General features: G+C 44.1%; 34 non-coding genes across 34 annotated transcripts; all 34 read right to left on the bottom strand.

Annotated features, from left to right (window-relative positions):
• Window positions 1-88: 88 nt before the first annotated feature.
• Window positions 89-207, bottom strand: LOC134123595 (5S ribosomal RNA). The gene has a single exon (XR_009955081.1). It is a non-coding gene; the product is annotated as a 5S ribosomal RNA (ribosomal RNA).
• A 339-nt stretch (window positions 208-546) lies between these two features.
• Window positions 547-665, bottom strand: LOC134123104 (5S ribosomal RNA). The gene has a single exon (XR_009954613.1). It is a non-coding gene; the product is annotated as a 5S ribosomal RNA (ribosomal RNA).
• Window positions 666-1,063: 398 nt separating this feature from the next.
• LOC134123594 (5S ribosomal RNA) lies at window positions 1,064-1,182 on the bottom strand. The gene has a single exon (XR_009955080.1). It is a non-coding gene; the product is annotated as a 5S ribosomal RNA (ribosomal RNA).
• Window positions 1,183-1,578: 396 nt separating this feature from the next.
• LOC134123593 (5S ribosomal RNA) lies at window positions 1,579-1,697 on the bottom strand. The gene has a single exon (XR_009955079.1). It is a non-coding gene; the product is annotated as a 5S ribosomal RNA (ribosomal RNA).
• Window positions 1,698-2,036: 339 nt separating this feature from the next.
• On the bottom strand, window positions 2,037-2,155 carry LOC134123592 (5S ribosomal RNA). Its single transcript, XR_009955078.1, has one exon. It is a non-coding gene; the product is annotated as a 5S ribosomal RNA (ribosomal RNA).
• A 396-nt stretch (window positions 2,156-2,551) lies between these two features.
• LOC134123591 (5S ribosomal RNA) lies at window positions 2,552-2,670 on the bottom strand. Its single transcript, XR_009955077.1, has one exon. It is a non-coding gene; the product is annotated as a 5S ribosomal RNA (ribosomal RNA).
• A 339-nt stretch (window positions 2,671-3,009) lies between these two features.
• LOC134123590 (5S ribosomal RNA) lies at window positions 3,010-3,128 on the bottom strand. Its single transcript, XR_009955076.1, has one exon. It is a non-coding gene; the product is annotated as a 5S ribosomal RNA (ribosomal RNA).
• Window positions 3,129-3,467: 339 nt separating this feature from the next.
• Window positions 3,468-3,586, bottom strand: LOC134123589 (5S ribosomal RNA). Its single transcript, XR_009955075.1, has one exon. It is a non-coding gene; the product is annotated as a 5S ribosomal RNA (ribosomal RNA).
• A 339-nt stretch (window positions 3,587-3,925) lies between these two features.
• Window positions 3,926-4,044, bottom strand: LOC134123588 (5S ribosomal RNA). The gene has a single exon (XR_009955074.1). It is a non-coding gene; the product is annotated as a 5S ribosomal RNA (ribosomal RNA).
• Window positions 4,045-4,441: 397 nt separating this feature from the next.
• On the bottom strand, window positions 4,442-4,560 carry LOC134123586 (5S ribosomal RNA). The gene has a single exon (XR_009955072.1). It is a non-coding gene; the product is annotated as a 5S ribosomal RNA (ribosomal RNA).
• A 339-nt stretch (window positions 4,561-4,899) lies between these two features.
• LOC134123120 (5S ribosomal RNA) lies at window positions 4,900-5,018 on the bottom strand. The gene has a single exon (XR_009954629.1). It is a non-coding gene; the product is annotated as a 5S ribosomal RNA (ribosomal RNA).
• A 339-nt stretch (window positions 5,019-5,357) lies between these two features.
• LOC134123585 (5S ribosomal RNA) lies at window positions 5,358-5,476 on the bottom strand. The gene has a single exon (XR_009955071.1). It is a non-coding gene; the product is annotated as a 5S ribosomal RNA (ribosomal RNA).
• Window positions 5,477-5,870: 394 nt separating this feature from the next.
• On the bottom strand, window positions 5,871-5,989 carry LOC134123584 (5S ribosomal RNA). The gene has a single exon (XR_009955070.1). It is a non-coding gene; the product is annotated as a 5S ribosomal RNA (ribosomal RNA).
• A 339-nt stretch (window positions 5,990-6,328) lies between these two features.
• Window positions 6,329-6,447, bottom strand: LOC134123583 (5S ribosomal RNA). Its single transcript, XR_009955069.1, has one exon. It is a non-coding gene; the product is annotated as a 5S ribosomal RNA (ribosomal RNA).
• Window positions 6,448-6,841: 394 nt separating this feature from the next.
• Window positions 6,842-6,960, bottom strand: LOC134123582 (5S ribosomal RNA). Its single transcript, XR_009955068.1, has one exon. It is a non-coding gene; the product is annotated as a 5S ribosomal RNA (ribosomal RNA).
• Window positions 6,961-7,357: 397 nt separating this feature from the next.
• LOC134123128 (5S ribosomal RNA) lies at window positions 7,358-7,476 on the bottom strand. The gene has a single exon (XR_009954637.1). It is a non-coding gene; the product is annotated as a 5S ribosomal RNA (ribosomal RNA).
• Window positions 7,477-7,870: 394 nt separating this feature from the next.
• On the bottom strand, window positions 7,871-7,989 carry LOC134123581 (5S ribosomal RNA). The gene has a single exon (XR_009955067.1). It is a non-coding gene; the product is annotated as a 5S ribosomal RNA (ribosomal RNA).
• A 339-nt stretch (window positions 7,990-8,328) lies between these two features.
• Window positions 8,329-8,447, bottom strand: LOC134123003 (5S ribosomal RNA). Its single transcript, XR_009954512.1, has one exon. It is a non-coding gene; the product is annotated as a 5S ribosomal RNA (ribosomal RNA).
• A 394-nt stretch (window positions 8,448-8,841) lies between these two features.
• Window positions 8,842-8,960, bottom strand: LOC134123127 (5S ribosomal RNA). The gene has a single exon (XR_009954636.1). It is a non-coding gene; the product is annotated as a 5S ribosomal RNA (ribosomal RNA).
• A 339-nt stretch (window positions 8,961-9,299) lies between these two features.
• On the bottom strand, window positions 9,300-9,418 carry LOC134123580 (5S ribosomal RNA). The gene has a single exon (XR_009955066.1). It is a non-coding gene; the product is annotated as a 5S ribosomal RNA (ribosomal RNA).
• Window positions 9,419-9,812: 394 nt separating this feature from the next.
• On the bottom strand, window positions 9,813-9,931 carry LOC134123579 (5S ribosomal RNA). Its single transcript, XR_009955065.1, has one exon. It is a non-coding gene; the product is annotated as a 5S ribosomal RNA (ribosomal RNA).
• Window positions 9,932-10,270: 339 nt separating this feature from the next.
• On the bottom strand, window positions 10,271-10,389 carry LOC134123119 (5S ribosomal RNA). Its single transcript, XR_009954628.1, has one exon. It is a non-coding gene; the product is annotated as a 5S ribosomal RNA (ribosomal RNA).
• A 339-nt stretch (window positions 10,390-10,728) lies between these two features.
• On the bottom strand, window positions 10,729-10,847 carry LOC134123578 (5S ribosomal RNA). The gene has a single exon (XR_009955064.1). It is a non-coding gene; the product is annotated as a 5S ribosomal RNA (ribosomal RNA).
• A 394-nt stretch (window positions 10,848-11,241) lies between these two features.
• On the bottom strand, window positions 11,242-11,360 carry LOC134123577 (5S ribosomal RNA). Its single transcript, XR_009955063.1, has one exon. It is a non-coding gene; the product is annotated as a 5S ribosomal RNA (ribosomal RNA).
• A 339-nt stretch (window positions 11,361-11,699) lies between these two features.
• On the bottom strand, window positions 11,700-11,818 carry LOC134123096 (5S ribosomal RNA). Its single transcript, XR_009954605.1, has one exon. It is a non-coding gene; the product is annotated as a 5S ribosomal RNA (ribosomal RNA).
• A 394-nt stretch (window positions 11,819-12,212) lies between these two features.
• Window positions 12,213-12,331, bottom strand: LOC134123575 (5S ribosomal RNA). Its single transcript, XR_009955061.1, has one exon. It is a non-coding gene; the product is annotated as a 5S ribosomal RNA (ribosomal RNA).
• A 394-nt stretch (window positions 12,332-12,725) lies between these two features.
• On the bottom strand, window positions 12,726-12,844 carry LOC134123126 (5S ribosomal RNA). Its single transcript, XR_009954635.1, has one exon. It is a non-coding gene; the product is annotated as a 5S ribosomal RNA (ribosomal RNA).
• A 339-nt stretch (window positions 12,845-13,183) lies between these two features.
• On the bottom strand, window positions 13,184-13,302 carry LOC134123574 (5S ribosomal RNA). Its single transcript, XR_009955060.1, has one exon. It is a non-coding gene; the product is annotated as a 5S ribosomal RNA (ribosomal RNA).
• A 394-nt stretch (window positions 13,303-13,696) lies between these two features.
• On the bottom strand, window positions 13,697-13,815 carry LOC134123573 (5S ribosomal RNA). Its single transcript, XR_009955059.1, has one exon. It is a non-coding gene; the product is annotated as a 5S ribosomal RNA (ribosomal RNA).
• A 339-nt stretch (window positions 13,816-14,154) lies between these two features.
• LOC134123117 (5S ribosomal RNA) lies at window positions 14,155-14,273 on the bottom strand. The gene has a single exon (XR_009954626.1). It is a non-coding gene; the product is annotated as a 5S ribosomal RNA (ribosomal RNA).
• A 339-nt stretch (window positions 14,274-14,612) lies between these two features.
• On the bottom strand, window positions 14,613-14,731 carry LOC134123572 (5S ribosomal RNA). The gene has a single exon (XR_009955058.1). It is a non-coding gene; the product is annotated as a 5S ribosomal RNA (ribosomal RNA).
• Window positions 14,732-15,125: 394 nt separating this feature from the next.
• Window positions 15,126-15,244, bottom strand: LOC134123571 (5S ribosomal RNA). Its single transcript, XR_009955057.1, has one exon. It is a non-coding gene; the product is annotated as a 5S ribosomal RNA (ribosomal RNA).
• A 339-nt stretch (window positions 15,245-15,583) lies between these two features.
• On the bottom strand, window positions 15,584-15,702 carry LOC134123095 (5S ribosomal RNA). The gene has a single exon (XR_009954604.1). It is a non-coding gene; the product is annotated as a 5S ribosomal RNA (ribosomal RNA).
• Window positions 15,703-16,096: 394 nt separating this feature from the next.
• On the bottom strand, window positions 16,097-16,215 carry LOC134123570 (5S ribosomal RNA). The gene has a single exon (XR_009955056.1). It is a non-coding gene; the product is annotated as a 5S ribosomal RNA (ribosomal RNA).
• Window positions 16,216-16,464: the final 249 nt, after the last annotated feature.

Here is a 16,464-nt window from a genome sequence, read left to right as displayed (position 1 = left end):
ATGCATCTCTTCGACAATGTGATATACTTTTTGTAATTTGTAGGTGTACAATCTGCGGCGCTCGGCGGCTTTCAGAGAGAAGTGAAAAAGCTTACGGCACCTGGGATTCCCAGGCGGTCTTCCATCCAGGTACTAACCAGGCCCTGCTCTGCTTAGCTTCCGAGATCAGACGAGATCGGGCGGAACCAGAGAGGTATGGCCGTAAGCTGCTTTTTATCTTTTTCCTAATCCTTTATAATGCGTCAAAAAATTATGTCACGCCTGCCGTTGGCATCTTTGTGTGGGTTAAATAAGGGTATGCAAAGAAGGCTGTGACATCCTATGGCGAAAATTGGATGGACTAGAGAAGACCCGCCCAGGAGTCCCAGCCAATCGGTGGATGGCCATTGCAGTCCCCGCCACCTCAAATGGCCTGACGATGGTATGGACGTAAGCCACCTTTCATCTTCTTCCTATTGCATCTCTTCTACAATGTGAAATACTTTTTACAATTGTGTAGGTGTACAATCTGCGGCGCTGGGCGGCTTTCGGAGAGAGAAGTGAAAAAGCTTACGGCACCTGGGATTCCCAGGCGGTCTTCCATCCAGGTACTAACCAGTCCCTGCTCTGCTTAGCTTCCGAGATCAGACGAGATCGGGCGGAACCAGAGAGGTATGGCCGTAAGCTGCTTTTTATCTTTTTCCTAATCCTTTAGAACGTGTCAAAGATAATCAGAAAAGTTTCTTTTTCTAAAATTGAAGCAGTTCTTAGGATTGGCAAGAGAGGTTCCTAAAACCTGAAGGTAACTTTACTTTTCTTCACTGGCAATTCTAACATGTTGGGTTAGCACCTGTATTTCAACGGCTAAATTACAAACAAAAGTATGCCAATTGTTAAATGTTGATCAACACTAATTTAGCAACCATGAAACGGAATCAATTTTGATGATATTGTCTAAGTTCCTTATATATCCAACGTTAAAACAACACTAAACATGCATCTCTTCGACAATGTGATGTACTTTTTGTAATTTGTAGGTGTACAATCTGCGGCGCTCGGCGGCTTTCGGAGAGAGAAGTGAAAAAGCTTACGGCACCTGGGATTCCCAGGCGGTCTTCCATCCAGGTACTAACCAGGCCCTGCTCTGCTTAGCTTCCGAGATCAGACGAGATCGGGCGGAACCAGAGAGGTATGGCCGTAAGCTGCTTTTTATCTTTTTCCTAATCCTTTAGAACGTGTCAAAGATAATCAGAAGAGTTTCTTTTTCTAAAATTGAAGCAGTTCTTAGGATTGGCAAGAGAGGTTCCTAAAACCTGAAGGTAACTTTACTTTTCTTCACTGGCAATTCTAACATGTTGGGTTAGCACCTGTATTTCAACGGCTAAATTACAAACAAAAGTAGGCCAATTGTTAAATGTTGATCAACACTAATTTAGCAACCATGAAACGGAATCAATTTTGATGATATTGTCTAAGTTCCTTATATATCCAACGTTAAAACAACACTAAACATGCATCTCTTCGACAATGTGATATACTTTTTGTAATTTGTAGGTGTACAATCTGCGGCGCTCGGCGGCTTTCAGAGAGAAGTGAAAAAGCTTACGGCACCTGGGATTCCCAGGCGGTCTTCCATCCAGGTACTAACCAGGCCCTGCTCTGCTTAGCTTCCGAGATCAGACGAGATCGGGCGGAACCAGAGAGGTATGGCCGTAAGCTGCTTTTTATCTTTTTCCTAATCCTTTATAATGCGTCAAAAAATTATGTCACGCCTGCCGTTGGCATCTTTGTGTGGGTTAAATAAGGGTATGCAAAGAAGGCTGTGACATCCTATGCCGAAAATTGGATGGACTAGAGAAGACCCGGCCAGGAGTCCCAGCCAATCGGTGGATGGCCATTGCAGTCCCCGCCACCTCAAATGGCCTGACGATGGTATGGACGTAAGCCACCTTTCATCTTCTTCCTATTGCATCTCTTCTACAATGTGAAATACTTTTTACAATTGTGTAGGTGTACAATCTGCGGCGCTGGGCGGCTTTCGGAGAGAGAAGTGAAAAAGCTTACGGCACCTGGGATTCCCAGGCGGTCTTCCATCCAGGTACTAACCAGGCCCTGCTCTGCTTAGCTTCCGAGATCAGACGAGATCGGGCGGAACCAGAGAGGTATGGCCGTAAGCTGCTTTTTATCTTTTTCCTAATCCTTTAGAACGTGTCAAAGATAATCAGAAAAGTTTCTTTTTCTAAAATTGAAGCAGTTCTTAGGATTGGCAAGAGAGGTTCCTAAAACCTGAAGGTAACTTTACTTTTCTTCACTGGCAATTCTAACATGTTGGGTTAGCACCTGTATTTCAACGGCTAAATTACAAACAAAAGTAGGCCAATTGTTAAATGTTGATCAACACTAATTTAGCAACCATGAAACGGAATCAATTTTGATGATATTGTCTAAGTTCCTTATATATCCAACGTTAAAACAACACTAAACATGCATCTCTTCGACAATGTGATATACTTTTTGTAATTTGTAGGTGTACAATCTGCGGCGCTCGGCGGCTTTCAGAGAGAAGTGAAAAAGCTTACGGCACCTGGGATTCCCAGGCGGTCTTCCATCCAGGTACTAACCAGGCCCTGCTCTGCTTAGCTTCCGAGATCAGACGAGATCGGGCGGAACCAGAGAGGTATGGCCGTAAGCTGCTTTTTATCTTTTTCCTAATCCTTTATAATGCGTCAAAAAATTATGTCACGCCTGCCGTTGGCATCTTTGTGTGGGTTAAATAAGGGTATGCAAAGAAGGCTGTGACATCCTATGCCGAAAATTGGATGGACTAGAGAAGACCCGCCCAGGAGTCCCAGCCAATCGGTGGATGGCCATTGCAGTCCCCGCCACCTCAAATGGCCTGACGATGGTATGGACGTAAGCCACCTTTCATCTTCTTCCTATTGCATCTCTTCTACAATGTGAAATACTTTTTACAATTGTGTAGGTGTACAATCTGCGGCGCTGGGCGGCTTTCGGAGAGAGAAGTGAAAAAGCTTACGGCACCTGGGATTCCCAGGCGGTCTTCCATCCAGGTACTAACCAGGCCCTGCTCTGCTTAGCTTCCGAGATCAGACGAGATCGGGCGGAACCAGAGAGGTATGGCCGTAAGCTGCTTTTTATCTTTTTCCTAATCCTTTATAATGCGTCAAAAAATTATGTCACGCCTGCCGTTGGCATCTTTGTGTGGGTTAAATAAGGGTATGCAAAGAAGGCTGTGACATCCTATGCCGAAAATTGGATGGACTAGAGAAGACCCGCCCAGGAGTCCCAGCCAATCGGTGGATGGCCATTGCAGTCCCCGCCACCTCAAATGGCCTGACGATGGTATGGACGTAAGCCACCTTTCATCTTCTTCCTATTGCATCTCTTCTACAATGTGAAATACTTTTTACAATTGTGTAGGTGTACAATCTGCGGCGCTGGGCGGCTTTCGGAGAGAGAAGTGAAAAAGCTTACGGCACCTGGGATTCCCAGGCGGTCTTCCATCCAGGTACTAACCAGGCCCTGCTCTGCTTAGCTTCCGAGATCAGACGAGATCGGGCGGAACCAGAGAGGTATGGCCGTAAGCTGCTTTTTATCTTTTTCCTAATCCTTTATAATGCGTCAAAAAATTATGTCACGCCTGCCGTTGGCATCTTTGTGTGGGTTAAATAAGGGTATGCAAAGAAGGCTGTGATATCCTATGCCGAAAATTGGATGGACTAGAGAAGACCCGCCCAGGAGTCCCAGCCAATCGGTGGATGGCCATTGCAGTCCCCGCCACCTCAAATGGCCTGACGATGGTATGGACGTAAGCCACCTTTCATCTTCTTCCTATTGCATCTCTTCTACAATGTGAAATACTTTTTACAATTGTGTAGGTGTACAATCTGCGGCGCTGGGCGGCTTTCGGAGAGAGAAGTGAAAAAGCTTACGGCACCTGGGATTCCCAGGCGGTCTTCCATCCAGGTACTAACCAGGCCCTGCTCTGCTTAGCTTCCGAGATCAGACGAGATCGGGCGGAACCAGAGAGGTATGGCCGTAAGCTGCTTTAATATCTTTTTCCTAATCCTTTAGAACGTGTCAAAGATAATCAGAAAAGTTTCTTTTTCTAAAATTGAAGCAGTTCTTAGGATTGGCAAGAGAGGTTCCTAAAGCCTGAAGGTAACTTTACTTTTCTTCACTGGCAATTCTAACATGTTGGGTTAGCACCTGTATTTCAACGGCTAAATTACAAACAAAAGTAGGCCAATTGTTAAATGTTGATCAACACTAATTTAGCAACCATGAAACGGAATCAATTTTGATGATATTGTCTAAGTTCCTTATATATCCAACGTTAAAACAACACTAAACATGCATCTCTTCGACAATGTGATATACTTTTTGTAATTTGTAGGTGTACAATCTGCGGCGCTCGGCGGCTTTCAGAGAGAAGTGAAAAAGCTTACGGCACCTGGGATTCCCAGGCGGTCTTCCATCCAGGTACTAACCAGGCCCTGCTCTGCTTAGCTTCCGAGATCAGACGAGATCGGGCGGAACCAGAGAGGTATGGCCGTAAGCTGCTTTTTATCTTTTTCCTAATCCTTTAGAACGTGTCAAAAAATTATGTCACGCCTGCCGTTGGCATCTTTTTGTGGGTTAAATAAGGGTATGCAAAGACGGCTTTGACATCCTATGGCGAAAATTGGATGGACTAGAGAAGACCCGCCCAGGAGTCCCAGCCAATCGGTGGATGGCCATTGCAGTCCCCGCCACCTCAAATGGCCTGACGATGGTATGGACGTAAGCCACCTTTCATCTTCTTCCTATTGCATCTCTTCTACAATGTGATCAACTTTTTACAATTGTGTAGGTGTACAAGCTACGGCGCTGGGCGGCTTTCAGAGAGAGAAGTGAAAAAGCTTACGGCACCTGGGATTCCCAGGCGGTCTTCGATCCAGGTACTAACCAGGCCCTGCTCTGCTTAGCTTCCGAGATCAGACGAGATCGGGCGGAACCAGAGAGGTATGGCCGTAAGCTGCTTTTTATCTTTTTCCTAATCCTTTATAATGCGTCAAAAAATTATGTCACGCCTGCCGTTGGCATCTTTGTGTGGGTTAAATAAGGGTATGCAAAGAAGGCTGTGACATCCTATGGCGAAAATTGGATGGACTAGAGAAGACCCGCCCAGGAGTCCCAGCCAATCGGTGGATGGCCATTGCAGTCCCCGCCACCTCAAATGGCCTGACGATGGTATGGACGTAAGCCACCTTTCATCTTCTTCCTATTGCATCTCTTCTACAATGTGATCAACTTTTTACAATTGTGTAGGTGTACAAGCTACGGCGCTGGGCGGCTTTCAGAGAGAGAAGTGAAAAAGCTTACGGCACCTGGGATTCCCAGGCGGTCTTCCATCCAGGTACTAACCAGGCCCTGCTCTGCTTAGCTTCCGAGATCAGACGAGATCGGGCGGAACCAGAGAGGTATGGCCGTAAGCTGCTTTTCATCTTTTTCCTAATCGTTTAAAACGTGTCAAAGATAATCAGAAGTTTCTTTTTCTAAAATTGAAGCAGTTCTTAGCATTGGCAAGAGAGGTTCCTAAAACCTAAAGGGAACTTTACTTTTCTTCACTGGTAAATCTAACATGTTTGGTTAGCACCTGTATTTCAACGGCTAAATTACAAACAAAAGTATGCCAATTGTTAAATGTTGATCAACACTAATTTAGCAACCATGAAACGGAATCATGTTTGATAATATTGTCTAAATGCCTTTCATATCCAACGTTAAAACAACAATAAACATGCATCTCTTCAACAATGTGATATACTTTTTGTAATTTGTAGGTGTACAATCTGCGGCGCTCTGCAGCTTTCAGAGAGAAGTGAAAAAGCTTACGGCACCTGGGATTCCCAGGCGGTCTTCCATCCAGGTACTAACCAGGCCCTGCTCTGCTTAGCTTCCGAGATCAGACGAGATCGGGCGGAACCAGAGAGGTATGGCCGTAAGCTGCTTTTTATCTTTTTCCTAATCCTTTATAATGCGTCAAAAAATTATGTCACGCCTGCCGTTGGCATCTTTGTGTGGGTTAAATAAGGGTATGCAAAGAAGGCTGTGACATCCTATGGCGAAAATTGGATGGACTAGAGAAGACCCGCCCAGGAGTCCCAGCCAATCGGTGGATGGCCATTGCAGTCCCCGCCACCTCAAATGGCCTGACGATGGTATGGACGTAAGCCACCTTTCATCTTCTTCCTATTGCATCTCTTCTACAATGTGATCAACTTTTTACAATTGTGTAGGTGTACAAGCTACGGCGCTGGGCGGCTTTCAGAGAGAGAAGTGAAAAAGCTTACGGCACCTGGGATTCCCAGGCGGTCTTCCATCCAGGTACTAACCAGGCCCTGCTCTGCTTAGCTTCCGAGATCAGACGAGATCGGGCGGAACCAGAGAGGTATGGCCGTAAGCTGCTTTTCATCTTTTTCCTAATCCTTTAAAACGTGTCAAAGATAATCAGAAGTTTCTTTTTCTAAAATTGAAGCAGTTCTTAGCATTGGCAAGAGAGGTTCCTAAAACCTAAAGGGAACTTTACTTTTCTTCACTGGTAAATCTAACATGTTTGGTTAGCACCTGTATTTCAACGGCTAAATTACAAACAAAAGTATGCCAATTGTTAAATGTTGATCAACACTAATTTAGCAACCATGAAACGGAATCATGTTTGATATTATTGTCTAAATGCCTTTCATATCCAACGTTAAAACAACAATAAACATGCATCTCTTCAACAATGTGATATACTTTTTGTAATTTGTAGGTGTACAATCTGCGGCGCTCTGCAGCTTTCAGAGAGAAGTGAAAAAGCTTACGGCACCTGGGATTCCCAGGCGGTCTTCCATCCAGGTACTAACCAGGCCCTGCTCTGCTTAGCTTCCGAGATCAGACGAGATCGGGCGGAACCAGAGAGGTATGGCCGTAAGCTGCTTTAATATCTTTTTCCTAATCCTTTAGAACGTGTCAAAGATAATCAGAAAAGTTTCTTTTTCTAAAATTGAAGCAGTTCTTAGGATTGGCAAGAGAGGTTCCTAAAACCTGAAGGTAACTTTACTTTTCTTCACTGGCAATTCTAACATGTTGGGTTAGCACCTGTATTTCAACGGCTAAATTACAAACAAAAGTATGCCAATTGTTAAATGTTGATCAACACTAATATAGCAACCATGAAACGGAATCATGTTTGATAATATTGTCTAAATGCCTTTCATATCCAACGTTAAAACAACAATAAACATGCATCTCTTCAACAATGTGATATACTTTTTGTAATTTGTAGGTGTACAATCTGCGGCGCTCTGCAGCTTTCAGAGAGAAGTGAAAAAGCTTACGGCGCCTGGGATTCCCAGGCGGTCTTCGATCCAGGTACTAACCAGGCCCTGCTCTGCTTAGCTTCCGAGATCAGACGAGATCGGGCGGAACCAGAGAGGTATGGCCGTAAGCTGCTTTTTATCTTTTTCCTAATCCTTTAAAACGTGTCAAAGATAATCAGAAGTTTCTTTTTCTAAAATTGAAGCAGTTCTTAGCATTGGCAAGAGAGGTTCCTAAAACCTAAAGGGAACTTTACTTTTCTTCACTGGTAAATCTAACATGTTTGGTTAGCACCTGTATTTCAACGGCTAAATTACAAACAAAAGTATGCCAATTGTTAAATGTTGATCAACACTAATTTAGCAACCATGAAACGGAATCATGTTTGATAATATTGTCTAAATGCCTTTCATATCCAACGTTAAAACAACAATAAACATGCATCTCTTCAACAATGTGATATACTTTTTGTAATTTGTAGGTGTACAATCTGCGGCGCTCTGCAGCTTTCAGAGAGAAGTGAAAAAGCTTACGGCACCTGGGATTCCCAGGCGGTCTTCCATCCAGGTACTAACCAGGCCCTGCTCTGCTTAGCTTCCGAGATCAGACGAGATCGGGCGGAACCAGAGAGGTATGGCCGTAAGCTGCTTTTTATCTTTTTCCTAATCCTTTATAATGCGTCAAAAAATTATGTCACGCCTGCCGTTGGCATCTTTTTGTGGGTTAAATAAGGGTATGCAAAGACGGCTTTGACATCCTATGGCGAAAATTGGATGGACTAGAGAAGACCCGCCCAGGAGTCCCAGCCAATCGGTGGATGGCCATTGCAGTCCCCGCCACCTCAAATGGCCTGACGATGGTATGGACGTAAGCCACCTTTCATCTTCTTCCTATTGCATCTCTTCTACAATGTGATCAACTTTTTACAATTGTGTAGGTGTACAAGCTACGGCGCTGGGCGGCTTTCAGAGAGAGAAGTGAAAAAGCTTACGGCACCTGGGATTCCCAGGCGGTCTTCCATCCAGGTACTAACCAGGCCCTGCTCTGCTTAGCTTCCGAGATCAGACGAGATCGGGCGGAACCAGAGAGGTATGGCCATAAGCTGCTTTTCATCTTTTTCCTAATCCTTTAAAACGTGTCAAAGATAATCAGAAGTTTCTTTTTCTAAAATTGAAGCAGTTCTTAGCATTGGCAAGAGAGGTTCCTAAAACCTAAAGGGAACTTTACTTTTCTTCACTGGTAAATCTAACATGTTTGGTTAGCACCTGTATTTCAACGGCTAAATTACAAACAAAAGTATGCCAATTGTTAAATGTTGATCAACACTAATTTAGCAACCATGAAACGGAATCATGTTTGATAATATTGTCTAAATGCCTTTCATATCCAACGTTAAAACAACAATAAACATGCATCTCTTCAACAATGTGATATACTTTTTGTAATTTGTAGGTGTACAATCTGCGGCGCTCTGCAGCTTTCAGAGAGAAGTGAAAAAGCTTACGGCGCCTGGGATTCCCAGGCGGTCTTCGATCCAGGTACTAACCAGGCCCTGCTCTGCTTAGCTTCCGAGATCAGACGAGATCGGGCGGAACCAGAGAGGTATGGCCGTAAGCTGCTTTTTATCTTTTTCCTAATCCTTTATAATGCGTCAAAAAATTATGTCACGCCTGCCGTTGGCATCTTTGTGTGGGTTAAATAAGGGTATGCAAAGAAGGCTGTGACATCCTATGGCGAAAATTGGATGGACTAGAGAAGACCCGCCCAGGAGTCCCAGCCAATCGGTGGATGGCCATTGCAGTCCCCGCCACCTCAAATGGCCTGACGATGGTATGGACGTAAGCCACCTTTCATCTTCTTCCTATTGCATCTCTTCTACAATGTGATCAACTTTTTACAATTGTGTAGGTGTACAAGCTACGGCGCTGGGCGGCTTTCAGAGAGAGAAGTGAAAAAGCTTACGGCACCTGGGATTCCCAGGCGGTCTTCCATCCAGGTACTAACCAGGCCCTGCTCTGCTTAGCTTCCGAGATCAGACGAGATCGGGCGGAACCAGAGAGGTATGGCCGTAAGCTGCTTTTTATCTTTTTCCTAATCCTTTAAAACGTGTCAAAGATAATCAGAAGTTTCTTTTTCTAAAATTGAAGCAGTTCTTAGCATTGGCAAGAGAGGTTCCTAAAACCTAAAGGGAACTTTACTTTTCTTCACTGGTAAATCTAACATGTTTGGTTAGCACCTGTATTTCAACGGCTAAATTACAAACAAAAGTATGCCAATTGTTAAATGTTGATCAACACTAATTTAGCAACCATGAAACGGAATCATGTTTGATAATATTGTCTAAATGCCTTTCATATCCAACGTTAAAACAACAATAAACATGCATCTCTTCAACAATGTGATATACTTTTTGTAATTTGTAGGTGTACAATCTGCGGCGCTCTGCAGCTTTCAGAGAGAAGTGAAAAAGCTTACGGCACCTGGGATTCCCAGGCGGTCTTCCATCCAGGTACTAACCAGGCCCTGCTCTGCTTAGCTTCCGAGATCAGACGAGATCGGGCGGAACCAGAGAGGTATGGCCGTAAGCTGCTTTTTATCTTTTTCCTAATCCTTTATAATGCGTCAAAAAATTATGTCACGCCTGCCGTTGGCATCTTTTTGTGGGTTAAATAAGGGTATGCAAAGACGGCTTTGACATCCTATGGCGAAAATTGGATGGACTAGAGAAGACCCGCCCAGGAGTCCCAGCCAATCGGTGGATGGCCATTGCAGTCCCCGCCACCTCAAATGGCCTGACGATGGTATGGACGTAAGCCACCTTTCATCTTCTTCCTATTGCATCTCTTCTACAATGTGATCAACTTTTTACAATTGTGTAGGTGTACAAGCTACGGCGCTGGGCGGCTTTCAGAGAGAGAAGTGAAAAAGCTTACGGCACCTGGGATTCCCAGGCGGTCTTCGATCCAGGTACTAACCAGGCCCTGCTCTGCTTAGCTTCCGAGATCAGACGAGATCGGGCGGAACCAGAGAGGTATGGCCGTAAGCTGCTTTTTATCTTTTTCCTAATCCTTTATAATGCGTCAAAAAATTATGTCACGCCTGCCGTTGGCATCTTTGTGTGGGTTAAATAAGGGTATGCAAAGAAGGCTGTGACATCCTATGGCGAAAATTGGATGGACTAGAGAAGACCCGCCCAGGAGTCCCAGCCAATCGGTGGATGGCCATTGCAGTCCCCGCCACCTCAAATGGCCTGACGATGGTATGGACGTAAGCCACCTTTCATCTTCTTCCTATTGCATCTCTTCTACAATGTGATCAACTTTTTACAATTGTGTAGGTGTACAAGCTACGGCGCTGGGCGGCTTTCAGAGAGAGAAGTGAAAAAGCTTACGGCACCTGGGATTCCCAGGCGGTCTTCCATCCAGGTACTAACCAGGCCCTGCTCTGCTTAGCTTCCGAGATCAGACGAGATCGGGCGGAACCAGAGAGGTATGGCCGTAAGCTGCTTTTCATCTTTTTCCTAATCGTTTAAAACGTGTCAAAGATAATCAGAAGTTTCTTTTTCTAAAATTGAAGCAGTTCTTAGCATTGGCAAGAGAGGTTCCTAAAACCTAAAGGGAACTTTACTTTTCTTCACTGGTAAATCTAACATGTTTGGTTAGCACCTGTATTTCAACGGCTAAATTACAAACAAAAGTATGCCAATTGTTAAATGTTGATCAACACTAATTTAGCAACCATGAAACGGAATCATGTTTGATAATATTGTCTAAATGCCTTTCATATCCAACGTTAAAACAACAATAAACATGCATCTCTTCAACAATGTGATATACTTTTTGTAATTTGTAGGTGTACAATCTGCGGCGCTCTGCAGCTTTCAGAGAGAAGTGAAAAAGCTTACGGCACCTGGGATTCCCAGGCGGTCTTCCATCCAGGTACTAACCAGGCCCTGCTCTGCTTAGCTTCCGAGATCAGACGAGATCGGGCGGAACCAGAGAGGTATGGCCGTAAGCTGCTTTTTATCTTTTTCCTAATCCTTTATAATGCGTCAAAAAATTATGTCACGCCTGCCGTTGGCATCTTTGTGTGGGTTAAATAAGGGTATGCAAAGAAGGCTGTGACATCCTATGGCGAAAATTGGATGGACTAGAGAAGACCCGCCCAGGAGTCCCAGCCAATCGGTGGATGGCCATTGCAGTCCCCGCCACCTCAAATGGCCTGACGATGGTATGGACGTAAGCCACCTTTCATCTTCTTCCTATTGCATCTCTTCTACAATGTGATCAACTTTTTACAATTGTGTAGGTGTACAAGCTACGGCGCTGGGCGGCTTTCAGAGAGAGAAGTGAAAAAGCTTACGGCACCTGGGATTCCCAGGCGGTCTTCCATCCAGGTACTAACCAGGCCCTGCTCTGCTTAGCTTCCGAGATCAGACGAGATTGGGCGGAACCAGAGAGGTATGGCCGTAAGCTGCTTTTTATCTTTTTCCTAATCCTTTAAAACGTGTCAAAGATAATCAGAAGTTTCTTTTTCTAAAATTGAAGCAGTTCTTAGCATTGGCAAGAGAGGTTCCTAAAACCTAAAGGGAACTTTACTTTTCTTCACTGGTAAATCTAACATGTTTGGTTAGCACCTGTATTTCAACGGCTAAATTACAAACAAAAGTATGCCAATTGTTAAATGTTGATCAACACTAATTTAGCAACCATGAAACGGAATCATGTTTGATATTATTGTCTAAATGCCTTTCATATCCAACGTTAAAACAACAATAAACATGCATCTCTTCAACAATGTGATATACTTTTTGTAATTTGTAGGTGTACAATCTGCGGCGCTCTGCAGTTTTCAGAGAGAAGTGAAAAAGCTTACGGCACCTGGGATTCCCAGGCGGTCTTCCATCCAGGTACTAACCAGGCCCTGCTCTGCTTAGCTTCCGAGATCAGACGAGATCGGGCGGAACCAGAGAGGTATGGCCGTAAGCTGCTTTTCATCTTTTTCCTAATCCTTTAAAACGTGTCAAAGATAATCAGAAGTTTCTTTTTCTAAAATTGAAGCAGTTCTTAGCATTGGCAAGAGAGGTTCCTAAAACCTAAAGGGAACTTTACTTTTCTTCACTGGTAAATCTAACATGTTTGGTTAGCACCTGTATTTCAACGGCTAAATTACAAACAAAAGTATGCCAATTGTTAAATGTTGATCAACACTAATTTAGCAACCATGAAACGGAATCATGTTTGATAATATTGTCTAAATGCCTTTCATATCCAACGTTAAAACAACAATAAACATGCATCTCTTCAACAATGTGATATACTTTTTGTAATTTGTAGGTGTACAATCTGCGGCGCTCTGCAGCTTTCAGAGAGAAGTGAAAAAGCTTACGGCGCCTGGGATTCCCAGGCGGTCTTCGATCCAGGTACTAACCAGGCCCTGCTCTGCTTAGCTTCCGAGATCAGACGAGATCGGGCGGAACCAGAGAGGTATGGCCGTAAGCTGCTTTTTATCTTTTTCCTAATCCTTTATAATGCGTCAAAAAATTATGTCACGCCTGCCGTTGGCATCTTTGTGTGGGTTAAATAAGGGTATGCAAAGAAGGCTGTGACATCCTATGGCGAAAATTGGATGGACTAGAGAAGACCCGCCCAGGAGTCCCAGCCAATCGGTGGATGGCCATTGCAGTCCCCGCCACCTCAAATGGCCTGACGATGGTATGGACGTAAGCCACCTTTCATCTTCTTCCTATTGCATCTCTTCTACAATGTGATCAACTTTTTACAATTGTGTAGGTGTACAAGCTACGGCGCTGGGCGGCTTTCAGAGAGAGAAGTGAAAAAGCTTACGGCACCTGGGATTCCCAGGCGGTCTTCCATCCAGGTACTAACCAGGCCCTGCTCTGCTTAGCTTCCGAGATCAGACGAGATCGGGCGGAACCAGAGAGGTATGGCCGTAAGCTGCTTTTTATCTTTTTCCTAATCCTTTAAAACGTGTCAAAGATAATCAGAAGTTTCTTTTTCTAAAATTGAAGCAGTTCTTAGCATTGGCAAGAGAGGTTCCTAAAACCTAAAGGGAACTTTACTTTTCTTCACTGGTAAATCTAACATGTTTGGTTAGCACCTGTATTTCAACGGCTAAATTACAAACAAAAGTATGCCAATTGTTAAATGTTGATCAACACTAATTTAGCAACCATGAAACGGAATCATGTTTGATAATATTGTCTAAATGCCTTTCATATCCAACGTTAAAACAACAATAAACATGCATCTCTTCAACAATGTGATATACTTTTTGTAATTTGTAGGTGTACAATCTGCGGCGCTCTGCAGCTTTCAGAGAGAAGTGAAAAAGCTTACGGCACCTGGGATTCCCAGGCGGTCTTCCATCCAGGTACTAACCAGGCCCTGCTCTGCTTAGCTTCCGAGATCAGACGAGATCGGGCGGAACCAGAGAGGTATGGCCGTAAGCTGCTTTTTATCTTTTTCCTAATCCTTTATAATGCGTCAAAAAATTATGTCACGCCTGCCGTTGGCATCTTTTTGTGGGTTAAATAAGGGTATGCAAAGACGGCTTTGACATCCTATGGCGAAAATTGGATGGACTAGAGAAGACCCGCCCAGGAGTCCCAGCCAATCGGTGGATGGCCATTGCAGTCCCCGCCACCTCAAATGGCCTGACGATGGTATGGACGTAAGCCACCTTTCATCTTCTTCCTATTGCATCTCTTCTACAATGTGATCAACTTTTTACAATTGTGTAGGTGTACAAGCTACGGCGCTGGGCGGCTTTCAGAGAGAGAAGTGAAAAAGCTTACGGCACCTGGGATTCCCAGGCGGTCTTCGATCCAGGTACTAACCAGGCCCTGCTCTGCTTAGCTTCCGAGATCAGACGAGATCGGGCGGAACCAGAGAGGTATGGCCGTAAGCTGCTTTTTATCTTTTTCCTAATCCTTTATAATGCGTCAAAAAATTATGTCACGCCTGCCGTTGGCATCTTTGTGTGGGTTAAATAAGGGTATGCAAAGAAGGCTGTGACATCCTATGGCGAAAATTGGATGGACTAGAGAAGACCCGCCCAGGAGTCCCAGCCAATCGGTGGATGGCCATTGCAGTCCCCGCCACCTCAAATGGCCTGACGATGGTATGGACGTAAGCCACCTTTCATCTTCTTCCTATTGCATCTCTTCTACAATGTGATCAACTTTTTACAATTGTGTAGGTGTACAAGCTACGGCGCTGGGCGGCTTTCAGAGAGAGAAGTGAAAAAGCTTACGGCACCTGGGATTCCCAGGCGGTCTTCCATCCAGGTACTAACCAGGCCCTGCTCTGCTTAGCTTCCGAGATCAGACGAGATCGGGCGGAACCAGAGAGGTATGGCCGTAAGCTGCTTTTCATCTTTTTCCTAATCGTTTAAAACGTGTCAAAGATAATCAGAAGTTTCTTTTTCTAAAATTGAAGCAGTTCTTAGCATTGGCAAGAGAGGTTCCTAAAACCTAAAGGGAACTTTACTTTTCTTCACTGGTAAATCTAACATGTTTGGTTAGCACCTGTATTTCAACGGCTAAATTACAAACAAAAGTATGCCAATTGTTAAATGTTGATCAACACTAATTTAGCAACCATGAAACGGAATCATGTTTGATAATATTGTCTAAATGCCTTTCATATCCAACGTTAAAACAACAATAAACATGCATCTCTTCAACAATGTGATATACTTTTTGTAATTTGTAGGTGTACAATCTGCGGCGCTCTGCAGCTTTCAGAGAGAAGTGAAAAAGCTTACGGCACCTGGGATTCCCAGGCGGTCTTCCATCCAGGTACTAACCAGGCCCTGCTCTGCTTAGCTTCCGAGATCAGACGAGATCGGGCGGAACCAGAGAGGTATGGCCGTAAGCTGCTTTTTATCTTTTTCCTAATCCTTTATAATGCGTCAAAAAATTATGTCACGCCTGCCGTTGGCATCTTTGTGTGGGTTAAATAAGGGTATGCAAAGAAGGCTGTGACATCCTATGGCGAAAATTGGATGGACTAGAGAAGACCCGCCCAGGAGTCCCAGCCAATCGGTGGATGGCCATTGCAGTCCCCGCCACCTCAAATGGCCTGACGATGGTATGGACGTAAGCCACCTTTCATCTTCTTCCTATTGCATCTCTTCTACAATGTGATCAACTTTTTACAATTGTGTAGGTGTACAAGCTACGGCGCTGGGCGGCTTTCAGAGAGAGAAGTGAAAAAGCTTACGGCACCTGGGATTCCCAGGCGGTCTTCCATCCAGGTACTAACCAGGCCCTGCTCTGCTTAGCTTCCGAGATCAGACGAGATTGGGCGGAACCAGAGAGGTATGGCCGTAAGCTGCTTTTTATCTTTTTCCTAATCCTTTAAAACGTGTCAAAGATAATCAGAAGTTTCTTTTTCTAAAATTGAAGCAGTTCTTAGCATTGGCAAGAGAGGTTCCTAAAACCTAAAGGGAACTTTACTTTTCTTCACTGGTAAATCTAACATGTTTGGTTAGCACCTGTATTTCAACGGCTAAATTACAAACAAAAGTATGCCAATTGTTAAATGTTGATCAACACTAATTTAGCAACCATGAAACGGAATCATGTTTGATATTATTGTCTAAATGCCTTTCATATCCAACGTTAAAACAACAATAAACATGCATCTCTTCAACAATGTGATATACTTTTTGTAATTTGTAGGTGTACAATCTGCGGCGCTCTGCAGTTTTCAGAGAGAAGTGAAAAAGCTTACGGCACCTGGGATTCCCAGGCGGTCTTCCATCCAGGTACTAACCAGGCCCTGCTCTGCTTAGCTTCCGAGATCAGACGAGATCGGGCGGAACCAGAGAGGTATGGCCGTAAGCTGCTTTTCATCTTTTTCCTAATCCTTTAAAACGTGTCAAAGATAATCAGAAGTTTCTTTTTCTAAAATTGAAGCAGTTCTTAGCATTGGCAAGAGAGGTTCCTAAAACCTAAAGGGAACTTTACTTTTCTTCACTGGTAAATCTAACATGTTTGGTTAGCACCTGTATTTCAACGGCTAAATTACAAACAAAAGTATGCCAATTGTTAAATGTTGATCAACACTAATTTAGCAACCATGAAACGGAATC

Source organism: Pungitius pungitius, unplaced genomic scaffold, assembly GCF_949316345.1.
Source record: "Pungitius pungitius unplaced genomic scaffold, fPunPun2.1 scaffold_31, whole genome shotgun sequence".
Lineage (NCBI taxonomy): Eukaryota > Metazoa > Chordata > Actinopteri > Perciformes > Gasterosteidae > Pungitius > Pungitius pungitius.
Note: the sequence above shows the minus strand (reverse complement) of the source record. Positions and strands in the feature narration are given on the sequence as shown.